Genomic DNA, 17,384 nt, shown 5'->3' with positions numbered 1-17,384 from the left:
GAGAATATTTGGATATGGCATTGTTAAATTTGGTTTGAAAAGAAGTAAAACGAAGAGAAAAAGGAATCTGTTATAATGTATATTTATAAGATATTTTAATGCGTCTATGCCTGAATATGTATGTGCGTGTGCTAGTGTGCGTGTGTGTGAGTGTTCAGATATTTATATGTATGTATGTATGTATGTATGTATGTATGTATGTATGTATGTGTATGTATTTATATGTATGTATGTATGTATATATATGTATGTATATGTATATATGTATATGTATGTATGTGTATGTATATGTATACATATGTATATATTTGTATATATAATATGTATATGTATATATATATGAATGTATATATTTGTATATATAATATGTATATGTATATATATATGAATGTATATATTTGTATATATAATATGTATATGTATATATATATGAATGTATATATTTGTACATATAATATGTATATGTATATATATGTGTGTGTATATTGTACGTGCGTGTATGTGTGTGTGTCTCTGTGTGTACATATAGATATATCAGTGAAAGTGGGATACTGCAAATATAAAATTTAAAAGCGATGAAATGCTACTTTCGATCAAAATTACGTTGTGATATTTGTTCCGTCCCATCGTACATACAGTAAATTATTGATTGACCTGTTATCAAGGATTGAACTTGTTAAGAACGATCCTATTCTTCGGCATATGTGACATAAAATACTACTACTGCTAATAATAATAATAACAGCAACAATAATAATAATAACATTGTTATAATGATCCTTTCTACTATAGACACAAGGCCTGATACTTTGGAGGAGTGGCCAGTCGATTAGATCGACTGCAGTACGTAAGTGGTACTTAATTTATCTACCTCGAAAGGATGGAAAGCAAAGTCGACCTCGGTGGAATTTGAACTCAGGACATAAAATCAGACGAAATACCGCTAAGCATTTTGCTTCGCATGCTAACGATTCTGTCTTGGTACAAAAGATAGGCTACAGCAAATATTCTGCTCAATACCACAGATTTGCTTGTCAGTTGCTTGACCTTAACCAGTTGAGCATGTCTCTTAGTGGCTGGTGATATGAGCATCTCTGATCACGAGCAGAAGTAGTGGGGGCAGCATCATAGCCATGTATTGAGAGGGATTCTTTGGGGTTTGAATAATTCACCTCTGGAAGCATGGGTGTTTCGTTCAACATCCTTAAACAAACCTTATTCAGACACCTTTTGAGCGTTATGGGCTACTCGACCAGAAGAAAATTCTAACTGGGCCCCACCTGCAAGGCCATGCGCGGTTTCTCTTGATATGAGATCACCATGTCGCGCACATATGTTTGTGATGCATGTGTCTGGTGTACTCTTATCATTTGGGTCGTGATGATGGGTATACTGGGTTTCGTATATTTTACCCCAGTGTCACTTTGATGGCCTGAACTGCTCTGTCACTCAATAATAATAATAATAATAATGATAATAATATAATATAGAACTTTGTCAAGGGCATTAGCAACTTAAATAAGGTGAACTAACGACAGTCTAAAATCGAAACTGATCAAAACCGTTGTTTGTTTAGAAGCCTCTCTTTCTTCCTTTCTCCCCCCTCTCTCTCTCTCTCTCTCTCTCTCTCTCCTTCTTCTTCTCTCTTACCTGATGGCGATCGACAATCGAAATCATGTAAGACAGGCTATTTCTGAGAAACACGGTGCGTTTTATGAGTGGGTGAAGAGTTAGTCTTTTAAATCGATCTTAATATATTTGTAGTATTTATTGATTTTTAGACAAGTTAAACAGAGTTGTAAAACACTTAATTACATAACCCAAAGCATTCAAACACATCATCCTGCTTCAAATTGAACGTTCCGAATAATATATTCATTGTCGTTTTCGCATAATGAAATACACATACTCAGAAATTCAAATGACACACACGTAGGTAAACACAAACTCACTCCACAGAAACAAACACACACACAAACGCAGACATCAAATACTTACACACATTCACACACACGCACATACACGTATAAACACATAAAGACGCATACACACACAAGCACACACACACACGCACACATACAATACGCCCATCATGCAAATGCACAGACACACAAAATTATTACATGTACAATGTCGAATTGGTTTACGTATACTCATATATATATATATATATATATATATATACACGCACATACATACAGACATACACACACTCATACATACGCATGCGCACATGCACGCATCCGCACTTGCACAAATGCATTCACACACACGTATGCACAAATAGATATGCATAGATGAAACGTCAGTGAAAAATGTAGATGAAGTAGATTCATCTAAAATGCATTTTTGAAGGGTTTTTCTGTTGCACTCTGCCGACCTAAAGAAGGCCTAGATCAATAAATATGTATATTATTTTCTTCTTTCACGAATGACAAGCAATTCTCACTCATTGAACTATTATTTCACTCATTCAGTTGTTATAAATGAGAAGCAATTTTCACGCATACAATGAGTACCAGTTAAAATTTTTTTTTATTTTCACTTTAAAAATCATAGAATTTTGCATGGCAGACACCGAGAATGACACCACAAACATTACTTGTGAGCTATCTACGAAAACGTCACTTTTCCATTTCACCAGGTATTTGTAATGAAACTAGCATTTTTAATCAACACTATAAAAATCTAGAGAAGATACCACTGTCAACTACCGTGATTATGTGGTAAGAAGCTTGTTTCTCAACCACATGATTCCGGGTTCAGTCCCATTGCATAACACCTTGTGCAAGTGTCTTCTACCATAGCCTCGGACTGACCAATACTTTGTGAGCAGGTTTGGTTGACGGAAACTGAAAGAAGCTCGTCGTATACATATATGTGTGTGTGTGTGTGTGTGTGTGAGCGTGTTTGTCATCCCACCACCTTTTGGTAATTGGTGTTAGTGTGTCTACGTCCCCGTAACTTAACAGTTCACCGAAAGAGACTGGTAGAATAAATGTCAGGCTTTACAAAATAAAGTACGGGAATTGATCCGTTCGGCTAAAAATTCTTCAAGGCGGTGCCCTAGCATGGCCACAGTGTAATAATTGAAACAAGTAAAAGAAAAAAATTGCTACAATGAAGCAGTTAAAAAATTACTGAGATGACTATTATTATATATTTTATTTATTCGCCCTTTTCAAGCCTAGCCAGGCTCATGGGCCCGGTTTCCATGTCGTATGTGTCCCCCCCCCCACCGGCTGGACTGGACGGCAGTCCATCGCAGCGTTACTCAAGAAACAGGAAGAAAGAGTGAGGGAAAGTTGGGGCGAAAGAGTACAACAGGGGTTGTCACCACCCCATGCCGGGGCCTCGTGGAGCTTTAAGGTGTTTTCGCTCAATAAACGCACACAACGCCCGGTCTGGGAATCGAAACCGTGATCCTCCGACCGCGAGTCCGCTGCCCTAACCACTGGGCCATTGCGCCTCTACCTGAGATAACTATTACCTAAAATTAAGTCACTTCAAGGGCAAACAACTGCAGCAACGAACGTCTTCCTTTACCTGGAAAATGGCTGTTACAAATAGCAAAGGACATTTTGATTCTTGTCTAGTAAGGTTCTTCCTGAGTTTCGAACCAGCCTACTCAGATCCCCAGTTTAGAACCACAGCCTAGCTATATTGGAAAAAAAAACAAAAAAAAAGGCAAAGCCAGCTACGTGAAATTAACTGTATTGCTATAAAAACATTAATACCTACAGGGACATTATTCAACCAATTCGTTCAAATTTCGAGGTCGACTTTGCCTTTCATCCTTTTGAGATTGATTAAATGATTATCAGTTTATAGCCTCCCCGCCACACACACAGACACACAATTTCAGGCCTTCTGCCTAAGGAAGAAATGATTATTATAGCATATATAGACAGACAGAGAAGCAAATAGGTAGATAGATTGATAGATAGATAGATGGATGGATGGATAGCTAGATGGATAAATGGATAGCTAGATGGATAGATGGATAGCTAGATGGATAGACAGATGGATAGATAGATAGAGATAGATAGATGGATAGATAGATGCACACGCACATACACACACATATATATATATATGAGAGAGAGAGAGAGAGAGAGGCAATAAAAAGTATTAAATATGAAGACAATATTATTATAGAAATAATAAGTTTGAAACCATTCTCTGAATGCCAAGCAAAATGACACTAGCAGCAAAATTACGAAAGTGAGATTGATGTTTAAGCAGGAGAATCGCTCCCCACTTTCTCGTGTCAAAACTATGGCATTTATGATCGAAACAGTAGAAAGAAAGTAAAAGAAATAGATAAGAATTTGCTTCTGTCGTCATTGTTGTTCTGAGAGGCAAGGCGGCGAGCTGACAGAAACGATAGCACGCCGGGCGAAATGTCTAGAGGTATTTTGTCTGTCGTTTACGTTCTGAGTTCAAATACCGCCGAGGTCCACTTTGCCTTTCATCCTTCCGAGGTCGATAAATTAAGTACCAGTTACGCACTGGGGTCGATATAATTGACTTAATCCGTTTTTCTGTCCTTGTTTGTCCTCTCTGTGTTTAGCCCCTTGTGGGTAGTAAAGAAATAGGTATTTCGTCTATCGTTACGTTCTGAGTTCAAATTCCACCGAGGTCGCCTTTCCCTTTCATCCTTTCGGGGTTGATAAATTAAGTACCAATAAAGTACTGGGGTCGATATAATCGACTACTCCTCTCTTCAAAATTTCAGGCCTTGTACCAATAGTAGAACTCCTGCCTTCTAAAAATTCACTGAAGTGCATGTATGGCTGTGTGTTTAAGAAGTTTGTTTCGCAAAACCGGAGTTTTGAGTTCAGTCCCACTGCGTGGCATCTTGGGCAAGTGTCTTCTGCTATAGCCTCGAGCCGACCAAAGCCTTGTGAGTGGATTTGGTAGACGGAAACTGAAAGAAGCCCGTCATATATATGTGTATATATATAATCAATATAAGGGTAGCAAAAAATTCAATAGAAATTTTTTTCGCCACCAGCGGTCCAGTGAGAAAGAGAAAATAGTCACAGACTATATATATATAATTTCAACAATATTAAGGAATGGCCCTGATAGGCCATTCGACTCACCAGGAAGAGCAGCCAAACTCAAACCGCTAAATAGTAGTAATTCAGTGTTTTTGATTTTCCTTTGATTTCTGAATTACTACTATTTAGCGGTTACAGTTTGGCTGCTCTTTCTGGTGAGTCGAATGGCCTATCAGGGCCATTCCTTAATATTGTTGAAATTATATATATATAATATATAATTTATATATGTGTGTGTGTGGTGTGTGTGTGTGTGTGTGTGTGTGTGTGTGTTTGTGTGTCTGTTTGTCTCTCCAGCATCGCTTGACAACCGATGCTGGTGTGTTTACGTCCCCGTAATCTAGCGGTTCGGCAAAAAGACCGATTGAATAAGTACTAGGCTTACAAAGAATAAGTCCTGAGGTCGATCTGCTCGACTAAAGGCGGTGCTCCAGCATTGCCACTGTCAAATGACTGAAACAAGTAAAAGAGTAAAAGAACAAATAAACGATTGTCTCTAAATATATAAAAGTATGCGTCTTTGATCTGACATGGAGTTGTTACAGATTTTTCAAGTAATACTTCATTGTAAATAATGTTTTTTTGAAACGACATATAAAAAGAATAGCTGCCAAGTTGTCCATAATTGTCCACCTATTTATGTAAGACTCTCTGTGTACGTAACGGTGTGTTGATATATTTGTACATGTTAACTGCTTTAGTATGGTTGTGTAGTGGTTGTATATATTTTACTCTGTTCGTTGCGCTGAAGAGCGCTCTATGAATACAATGCGAACAACAGAAGAGTCATTTCATGCGCACATACATATACGCAAGATTATTATTATGAGAAAAACTTATAAAAATGAAATATATATAAGCATTCGGGGTATTGTCAAGTTGGAAAATAATGTCTGCAACACTCCGTGTTATGTAAAAAATATTTGGTTGAAATAAATAAAACATAGAAGTAATTATCAAATTATCTAAAAATAAGTTAATTTTGTTTAAAATGAACTGAAGTATCTCGAGCTAATAATGGTTACAATAGAAAGGATTAAGGTAGGTGCGATAAGTATTTTGAAAATAAATATTCTTGTCTTTTTTTCATTTCTACAAAAATCATAACTAAGAGGTAAATATAAAGTGATACAGATATGTGTAAAAATTTATCGGTCTAACCAACTGGAAGAACTAATTCCATATTTGGCACCATGAACAATTAGCTTACGATAAACGTAAATGTACATAAAATACGTGTAAATAGACGTAACTGTAAAAACCGAGGAATATAAAATTATATAAAGTCTTACAGTTAATTTTAGAATTATTTCCATTAAAAGAAATATCTACGAAACTTAAGATCAATTCAACAAGATAGCAAAATAAATAAATTGTATTTTTCAAGAGATATTATTTCTAGCTTTGCTTAATATTTCATAGAGAGAATTGATAAAATCTTAAAGTTGAGTAGCATAACTGCATGCGATCTCTATAGATTTTAAAACTAAGAAAATAAAACTTACGGGTTACGGAAAGAAGGATCATAGGGAAGTTGGGTTGCGAATAACATGATGCAAGTGGATTACAAGTTGTTACTAAAAGCAACACATATAAACAAACATACATATATACATATGAAAATACGTTTGCATGTGTGTGTATATATATATATATATATATATATATATATATATATATATATATATATATATATATATATATATATATATATATATTTATAGCTAGATAGATAGATAAAACTTACTTGGAAAGGATTCGTGGCGTTCGATCATATAATAATATAAATAATATATAAATATATGCATATACACATACATATATGTACATACCTACATATATATGTATATATACATGCATATATGGGTACAGGACATAAAAAAAACGTTGAACACAATGAAAAACGAAAACATAAAAACAAAAACATAGAAACGAACGTTTTTTTTTTGGAACAACGAAAAAAAAAACAAACAGAGAAACGAGACATGCAACATAAAGAATATTCCCCTTCTTCAGTGATCCCTGTTTCATCTACTCCGCGTGACGAAGGCAAGGACAATACGCGACTCCGTTGAAACAGTCCTTCCCGCACTCACTGTCCTGTTCTTGTTACCACTTTCACCCTCCGCAAAATATCCCAAATTTTATTTAATTTGCTTTTACAATTCTATAATTATGAGCATAATTATAATTAGGGTTCAGCAAAATTTGCTTCACCACATACTATTCTACTACCATAAGATATCTCCCAGACAATATTGCTGTCTGGGAGATATCTTATGGCAGTAGAAGAGTATTTTAACTGCTATTTCTAAATTTCGGTATGTGGTGAAGCATATTTTGCAGAACCCTAATTATAATTATACTCATAATTATAGAATTTTTATATATATATATGTATATACTTTTATACATCACGGATGTATTTTTTATTTATTCATTATCGAACGTCACGCAGCCTTATCCACAATAAATTCTTACACTTATATATAATTTGTACGATTCCATATTCTGTTTTCTCTCCTTCTCTCTATCCCTCAATAATCCTTTTTATTTTCCGTTTCTCCCCTTCCTTCTTCGCCAATATCCTGTCTTTCTTCCACTCCCTACCATCTTTCGTTCCTTCTCCCTTTTCCTCACTCCTTTGTTGCTTTCCCTCATCCTCTCTCTTGTCCCCCTTCCTCTCTGCCTGTTCGTCACACGTGACTACAAGCCATTTTTCTCTCGCCTCTATCTTTTCTAGACCAGACGTCCATCTAGCTGGACGTCATTTCTCTTGCCTCCCAACATTTTTTCTCTTCTACTGTCTTCTCTTCTCTTTATTCTATATATTTTCAAAATTTCCCCCGGGCATTACCCATTATAATTCATCTTTTGCCTAACGGCCCTGAATATTTGTCTTCGTCGATTGTTTACTCTGTACTCCCACTCTGTTGCTTTTTGTTTTTTCGAAGCCCTAACTCTCCACAAATTTTATATTTCTAAAATTTCTGGATGCTGCTATCTTATGAAATTGTCCTGTCTTGTCGTTGAAAGCTCAAAATAGGGAGTAATAAACAGTCGACAACTGAGGAGGAGTTAAACTTCTTTTGGTATTTTGTCTCGTTCTTGTCTCTCTTTATGTGCTTACGTATTTTTCACTTGTTGGTGATGTCCTGTACTTAATTTGTATACCATATATATATATATATATATTATATATATATATATATATATAGGAGCACTCCGTCGGTTGCGACGACGAGGGTCCCAGCTGATACGATCAACGGAACAGCTTGCTCATGAAATTAACGTGCAAGTGGCTGAGCACTCCACAAATACCTGTACCCCTAACGTAGTTCTCGGGGGGATTCAGCGTGACAAAGAGTGTGACAAGGCTGACCCTTTGAAATACAGGTACTACTCATTTTTGCCAGCTGAGTGGACAAGAGCCACGTGAAATAAAGTGTCTTGCTCGAGGATACAACGCACCGCCGGGAATTGATCTCACGACCTTACGATCATGAGTTGAATACCCCTAACCACTAAGCCACCCATAATTTCATGTGTATATGAATGTCTATATACGTACTTATTTCTTTACTACCCACAAGGGGCTAAATACAGAGGGGACAAACAAGGACAGACAATCGGATTAAGTCGATTATATCGACCCCAATGCGTAACTGGTACTTATTTAATCTACCCCGAAAGGATGAAAGGCAAAGTCGACCTTTTCAGGATTTGAACTCAGAACGTAACAGCAGACGAAATACCTATTTCTTTACTACCCACAAGGGGCTAAACACAGGGAGGACAAACAAAGACAGACAAACGGATTTAGCCGATTATATCGAGGCCAGTGCGTAACTTGTACTTATTTAATCGACCCCGAAAGGATGAAAGGCAAAGTCGACTTCGGCGGAATTTGAACTCAGAACGTAACGGCAGACGAAATACGGCTACGCATTTCGCCCGGCGTGCTAACGTTTCTGCCAGCTCACCGCCTTGAATGTCTACATACATACAATCACACATACATCACCCATATACACAGACTTCATTTAGCATTTAAATTTATCCTGCCTAAGTCGTGCCATGGTTTCACAGCATTGACAAAACACGAGTGAAATATATGTGAGACTCAACGTAATTGATATTAACTTTGAAACGCGGCTTCATTACGATTTAAAATTTTCTCAATGCTGCGAACGAACTGAAACTTATATCATTCTCTAATGATTACAATGCTGACTATAATTACTTAACAATTCCGTAATTAAATTTTTCCTTTGTACTGCTTCCTTTAAGTAGATTTTCAATATACTATTTGCTTTTAATCTTTCCATAGCAGTACTACATAAATTAACACCCCCGTAGATTGAATTAATTAAGTAAACGTGCTAAAATAATTAGGACTGCTTGGTAGGTATCGGATAGAAGAAGATTAAGCTCCCATTGAGCCAAATTATACGACGCAGTTTAAAATGGTGTCCATCGGCATTCCATTGGTGGAAATTAGTAACGGAGGTAAAATTAAATGTTTCGTTAGTAAACACACACACATATATGTGGAGGCACAATGGCCCAGTGGTTAGGGCAGCGGACTCGCGGTTGTAGGATCGCAGTTTCGATTCCCCTATTCTTTCGCCAAAATTTTCTCTCACTCTTTCTTCTGTTGGCCTGCTCGCTTAGCCAGCGGGGTGGCGTCACTTGAAGGCTAAAACAATGCAAAGCACATTGTGACCAGCGATGTGTAGCAACATCTGATAGCCTGGTCGGTGAACGGTGATATATATATACATATATGTATATATACACACACACATACAGTCACAGGCGCATACACACATAGAAACACACATATACATATACACGGATCCATAAAAACACATAAATGCATATACACACCTAATTGACCTTCATTTGAGAAAGTCTCGACGGGCTGGTTTGGACTACAAGAAAGAGGAACCAAATTTCTCTGGAATTACACTTTACCGTATTGAGAAAGGAGCGATATGGCGAATTATGTAGTCCAAGATGTTACAAGATGGGGAGAATCACAGATTTCATCATAAAAGTCCTACTTGAGTCCTGTAAATTCATAAGGTCAGTTTCCCAGTTGTGTGGCATATGTCCCCCACTCTTGGACGGGTTCCGGTCTGTCGCATGGTTACTCATTTTTACCGGCTCAGTGAACAGGAGCAGCAAGGAACTAAGTGTTTTGCTCAAGAGCACAATGCACCACCCGGTCCAGATATCGACATCACATTCTTACAATCGTGAGTAGAACCCCCTAACCACTAAACCACGCGCCTTCACACAGCTTTCATCATAGGTCGACTCCATCAGAGCTGATCTGGGGTCAAATAACAATAACAAAGATGACAACAACAATAACAAAAGCAACAAGTATATAAAAACCATTTTTATGAACATAAATAACAAACACAAGAAGGGGATCAAGTGAAGGAATTGCTAAAGCAGTCATATAGACTCATAAGGGCCGGTTTCCCGGTTTCTGTAGGGTATATATTTACTCATGGATGGCACACCGGTCCGTCCTGGGTTTACTTATTTTTGCCAGCTTAGTGATCTGGAGCAATATGAAGTGAGGTATTTTGCTCAAGAACACGATGTGTTGCCCGGTCGAGGAATTGAAACCGCAATCTTATGATCATGAGTTCAATACCCTGACCGCTAAGTCATGCGCCTCCACCAAAGCATTCATGAGAAACCTGCACCCTGAGGGACTTTCTGGATAGCATGACTAACGAAAAATTACCTTGAGTTTTTTTAGTAGTCTGGCATGTGGTGGGCAGAGTCAGTAGAGGTTCAGACAAAATAACTTGTGGGGCCTTTTGGTAAAGATACTGCTACCCTTTGCGTTGTGAGTTCAAATTCCATCAGATTCAACTTTGTTTATCAACCTATCTGGGTTCGGTAAAATACTACGATTTAATTATATCAACTGAACAACCCATCCTTACAAATTTTTAACCAAAAAAAAAAAAAATTTGCCAAATTTTTAACCAAAGGAACTTCTATACTGTCACACGATCTATTAGAAACAGTAACCAGAACAAATATTCGTCTAGTTGCTCTCCTCTCTCCGTTCCGCTTTCAGACAGGAATAACACATCATATTCGTGATACGTAACTTCCAACTACTTCGGCTCATATTTTGTATATCGTGCGTTCGTCCTTAGACCACCCAAAATCAACTAAACAAAACCAAACGAGTACAAACTTAATTCAAGATATAAAGACAGAAACACTAGCCAACTGTGAAGAGTAAAAATAACAAATTAATTCATCAACAGCCATCGCACGCAAGCAAGTATGGCTTGATAGTATATACCATGTTCTGATTAATTGTTTAGACGCCTATGTAATCGCGACCTGATACAAACACTATCTCGGCTCCCCTATATTCGACCCACTGAAACAGCAGAAGAAGCAACAGCTGAAGGGAGAGGAGGCGAAATAGAATTGGGCAACACGAAGTGAAATGCTTTAAATGCTTTAGTGAGAGAAGGAATGGCTGTATTCGTGATTAGGACTATCTGTAGTTACTCTTGAGTCCTTGTTTTGCGCCGGAGATGTAGATCCAAATCTATCAAAATACTAGCAGTATCGCCCGGTGTTGCTCGGGTTTGTTTCGACCCTTTAGAATTGGAATTTTTGAAAAGTAAAAATGTTGCATTATGTAGCTTGTTATTCTCTTTAAGTGAACATTTTTCTGATTGAAATACACCGAAAAATGGCGACACAGCAGTCAAAAGATCGTAAAAAATAGGGATTTTCATAGAAAAAAAAACACCTTTTGATGTAAATAATTTTTGATGTTAACATGGTCCTATTTGAATTTTTTCTTCTATGAAAGAAGAGCAAGCCTTCTTCTATCACACTTTCAATTTAGGTCAACTTGCGCCGCAGGGTCTCGGAGGAGATAGTGTTAGTTGAAGGCTACCAAATCTGCGATACACAGACAACTTCAGCTTTATGTAGATGACGCAAAATATAACGTATATATATTATTCAAAGGCCTGTGGGTCTTCCGGGTACTCAACATCTTTAGTTTTCTACTTTAAAATGACATTGCTTCAGATGATCCTTCGCAAGGCTTCCGGCTTGACAGAAAAATAATCACCATCTTAGTGAAACCATGGCTCTGATATTCGCAGTTGAGTTAAACTCCGCTAATGGACCCGTCATTCAAGTGGCAAGTAGTGACTTAAAATTGAGCAAAGGATGAAGTTTACCATTCTCTAATTTTGGGAGAGGCATGAATGCTACTACCCTACACCCCATATCTAGATTCTAACATACGCAAAGCCAGGAATTTTAAGGTCAGCAGTTGATGAAATCGACTTCAATAATTAATTGATGGGTATTTTATTTTATCGACTCGAAAGAATGAAAGCCAAATTTAACTTCAGCGGAATTCGAACTCAGAATGTAAAGAGCTGGAACAAATAATGCATGCCATTCTTCCCGGTACTTTAACGACTCGACCAGCTCGCCAGCTTTCACTAATTTCTCATTTAGGCACAAGGTTAGCAACGTTAGGGAGAGGAGGGTTGCCAATCGATACCACGGAACCAGTACTTGACTGGTACTTTATATTATCGACCCCGAGAGAATGAAGGGTAAAGTTGACCTCAGCAGAATTTGAACTCAGTGTATACAAAACCGCAACAGCTACTGCAAAGCATTTCTATATTTTCTCTTGTGTTCATAAGACTCGGAAGGCGGCGAGCTGGCAGAAACGTTAGCACGTCGGGCGAAATGCTTAGCAGTATTTCGTCTGACGTTACATTCTGAGTTCAAATTCCGCTGAGGTCGACTTTGCCTTTCATCCTTTCGGGGTCCATAAGTTAAGTACCAGTTACGCACTGGGGTCGATGTAATCGACTTAATCCGCCTGTCTGTCCTTGTTTGTCTCCTCTGTGTTTAGCACCTTATGGGCAGTAAAGAAATAAGAAACGTTAGCACACCGGGCGAAATGCTTAGCAGTATTTCGTCTGCTGCTACGTTCCGAGTTCAAATTCCGCCGAGGTCGACTTTGCCTTTCATCCTTTCGGGGTCAATAAATTAAGTACCAGTTACGCACTGGGGTCGATGTAATCGACTTAATCCGTTTGTCTGTCCTTGTTTGTCTTCTCTGTGGGTAGTAAACAAATAGGTATTTCGTCTGTCTTTACGTTCTGAGTTCAAATTCCGCCGAGGTCGACTTTACCTTTCATCTTTTTGGGGTTGATAAATTAATTACCAGTTGCATATTGAGGTCGATATAATAGATTGGCTCCCTCCTCCAAAATTTCAGGCCCTGTGCCTAGATTAGAAAAGGTTCTAAAAACTCGGTCGTCCTATATAATGCTTCAAGTTAATGAATATTTATTCATTTTTAAATAATGTATAATGTAATGTATTCTTGGACGATGGGTTTCGGTTTCATTAGTCTGCTAAATGGTTTCTCAATCGGTTGGCGCCACATGGATTCTCTGCGATATTGAGTAAATCTCCTTAACAGTTTATTTTGAGAATGGTTAATTAACTTCACTGGAGAAATTAAGTTCGTGATCGTATAATATTTTCGAAACGGTGGGATTTCGAATCTAAGAAAATGAGAATGCGCTAATGGTGATGCTTCTGCGTATTCTGTTGACCTGCAAGAAGCAGTAACCAAATCTCCCTCATTTTATCTACAGGCGCCTCCATTAATATATTTCCTTTTTTGTTACCTCTCACTGTCTTATGTATGTAGATATGGATCTCTCTCATCTCTCTCTCTCTTTCTCCTCTCTCTCCCGCCTTCTCTTTCTCTTCGTGCATACACACCCATACGAGAGGATTACTGCAAAGTTCCTGGCTTTAAGGGTATCACGAAAGGTCTGCTTGGAGGCCCAACCTTCCGAGTACTTTTGCAGGACTTATAAAAACTGAAGGATGTCTGCAATAAACGCGTGAATCTGAGAGAGGAACATGTGGAATAAAATCATAATTAATCGATTCTCCTGAATTTTCTTTTACCCACAGCCAGGAACTTTTGAGCATCTCCTCATGTATGTGCATATGTGTGTGTGTGTGTGTGAGAGAGAGAGAGAGAGAGTGTGTGTGTGTGTGAGAGAGAGAGTGAGTGTGTGTGTGTGAGAGAGAGAGAGAGTGTGTGTGTGAGAGAGAGAGTGTGTGTGAGAGAGAGTGTGTGTGTGTGTGTGAGAGAGAGAGTGTGTGAGAGAGAGAGAGTGTGTGTGTGTGTGAGAGAGAGAGAGAGAGTGTGTGTGTGAGAGAGAGAGTGTGTGTGTGTGTGAGAGAGAGAGTGTGTGTGTGTGTGTGAGAGAGAGAGAGAGTGTGGTGTGAGAGAGAGAAAGAGAGTGTGTGTGTGTGTGTTTATGTACGTATGCATGTACGTATGTATGTATGTATGTATGTTTGTATGTATGCATGTATGCATGTAGACATATATACATATACATTTATCAAATTTATCTATCACTTAAATGCTTTCAGATTTATAACCCGCCCTGAAAAATACACACACACAAACACATTTATGCCTTCTGCATGTATGTATGTACCTATATGTGGAGTCTCGTAACTTAGTGGTTAGAGTATTGTACTCATGATCGTAAGACTGCGGTTTCGATTCGTGGATCAGGTGATGGGTCGCATTTTTGAGCAAACCACTTCATTTCACAATACTCCTCCAGTCCAGTCCGCTGGCAAAAAGGAGTAATCCTGCGATGGCTGGCGTCCCGTCCCCGAAATTTTTTTTCCACGTGAATTCCGGACCCCAGTTATTAACTCATTTGCATACAACCAATCAGAGCTCAACTATCAAACTGGTTGAATTCAGTGGGAAATGTGCGTTATAGCAAAAACTAACTGTTCTAAACGGGTTAATGGGGATGACAAATGTGAGATTTAGTGTATAAAGTGAATGGAGAGCTGCTCACCGATGATGCCGTAAGTGTTGCCAATTTGCGAAAATTACTAGAAAATGTAAATGAGTGTAATTTCCTAATTTTTTGGCTGATTTTGTACATTCCTAATTCAAAATGGTGTTAATCTAGAAACATCGTAATCAATATGGCGTTGTGTCGTATTGCGCCCTCCTTGCATATGTCAATGGGTACATGCAGTATCACTAATCTCAGTCTAAGTATAGGAACCTAATGTTAACTCCATATAGAGATGGTGCTCAATTGATCTATGAGGATAGTGGAGTGGGGAGAAATGTGGTGTTTATGTGAGACCTGCTATGCTGTACTCACAGAGTGACATACACCATTCTATGCCTGATTGGCATAGTAGTTCACAGTATGTAGTTCACAGTATGTGGATTTTCAAGGTGAGCTCTGATTGGCTGTATACAAATGAGTTAACTACTTGGGTCCGGAACTCTCGTGGGAAAAATATTTTGTGTCTCATCCAGGCGGGGGAATACATGCGTCACAGAATCCGGATTCCCAGGGTTCTGTGGACCTTTCATTCTTTTTTTATGCACACACACACACACACACACACACGCACACATTCGCACACATGAACCAATAAGGGAACCTTTATGAAATAGCAGCTAAACCCCCTCAAATCACACCCTGCTGACTATGTATGATTATGTGAATGTTTGCATGCATGAACCAATGAAACAGCCCCTGCGTTATCTCCCTGCTAAATAATGTAACCAAATTTGTCGTAAATCACATTGCACTGTCTTAATACGGGAAGGATACTACATAATGTAGACCAAGCTTCCCTTCAACCATCGCTTTTTAAAATAAGACGTGATGGTCAATGCAGAAATACCTTTTATCAGACACCTATTCAATCAGCGCCGCCTTAAGCTAAACAACAACAGCAGCATCGCAGCGGAGTTAGGAAGATTGCCAGAGCAATGTTTGGCTGTATCGCATCGTGAAATCTGTCAACATCAGTGAAAGGAGCAGTATAGCCCACCGAAATAACTCCACACACCTACGCAGTAGCTACATCCACGCCAACGAATCTCTTGGACCCAGAAGTAGAGGTCAGCTCCCCAAGGAAATATTTATCTGCAATTTTAGCTTCCTTCTACATTTGATCTTTCCAACGATCTTTCATCTAATTTTGGCAGCAAACATGTTTAATTTAATGACTGAATGAATAAATGAATAGGGAATTATAGCTTGATCGATCGATCGATTCATTGATTAATACATATATAACCTTTACGCCCAGTAAATTTTGCTGTGTTTTAAATCTCATTTATTTATATATATACTGTTGTGTGCCTGCATGTCTGAGGATTTGTCTGTCGGTGTGTATACCAGTCGGTCTGTCAGCTTCTCCCTCTCTCCCTCCCTCTTTCTCTCTCCCTCCCTCTCTCTCTCTCTCCCTCTCTCCCTCTCTCCCTCGAGATTATATTTGTACATATGGGAGTCTGTGTGGGAGTTGAACAAAAACAAAATGTTCTCTGTAAACTTCACCTAATATTCATAATAATTGTTTCTCATTTAGGCACAAGGCCAGGAATTTTGTGTGTGGTGGGGGCATAGCTGCGATCGTTCAGCTCGCCCTGGAGGTGAAAGGCAAGCTTGACCTCGGCAGGATTTGAACTTGGAACGTAAAACTCCAGAACTAATGACGCTAAACAATTTTCCGATGCTCCAATGATTCTGCCAAATCACCGGTGTAATAATAATAATAATAATAATAATCCTTCCTACTATAGGCAAATGGCCTGAAATTTGGGGGAGGGGATTGTCGACAACATCGACCCCAGTACTCAGCAAGTACTTAATTGTATCGACACCGAAAGGATGAAAGGCAAAGTCGACCTGGCAGAATTTGAACTCGGAATGTAGCAACGGGCGAAATACCGCTAAGGATTTTGTCCAGCGTGCAATAATAATAATAATAATAATAATAATAATCCTTCCTACTATAGGCAAATGGCCTGAAATTTGGGGGAGGGGATTGTCGACAACATCGACCCCAGTACTCAGCAAGTACTTAATTGTATCGACACCGAAAGGATGAAAGGCAAAGTCGACCTGGCAGAATTTGAACTCGAATGTAGCAACGGGCGAAATACCGCTAAGGATTTTGTCCAGCGTGCAATAATAATAATAATAATATAATAATAATCCTTCCTACTATAGGCAAATGGCCTGAAATTTGGGGGAGGGGATTGTCGACAACATCGACCCCAGTACTCAACAAGTACTTAATTGTATCGACACCGAAAGGATGAAAGGCAAATTCGACCTGGCAGAATTTGAACTCGGAATGTAGCAACGGGCGAAATACCGCTAAGGATTTTGTCCAGCGTGCAATAATAATAATAATATAATA

Source organism: Octopus sinensis, linkage group LG2 (assembly GCF_006345805.1).
Source record: "Octopus sinensis linkage group LG2, ASM634580v1, whole genome shotgun sequence".
NCBI lineage: Eukaryota > Metazoa > Mollusca > Cephalopoda > Octopoda > Octopodidae > Octopus > Octopus sinensis.
This window is presented reverse-complemented; position numbering follows the sequence as displayed.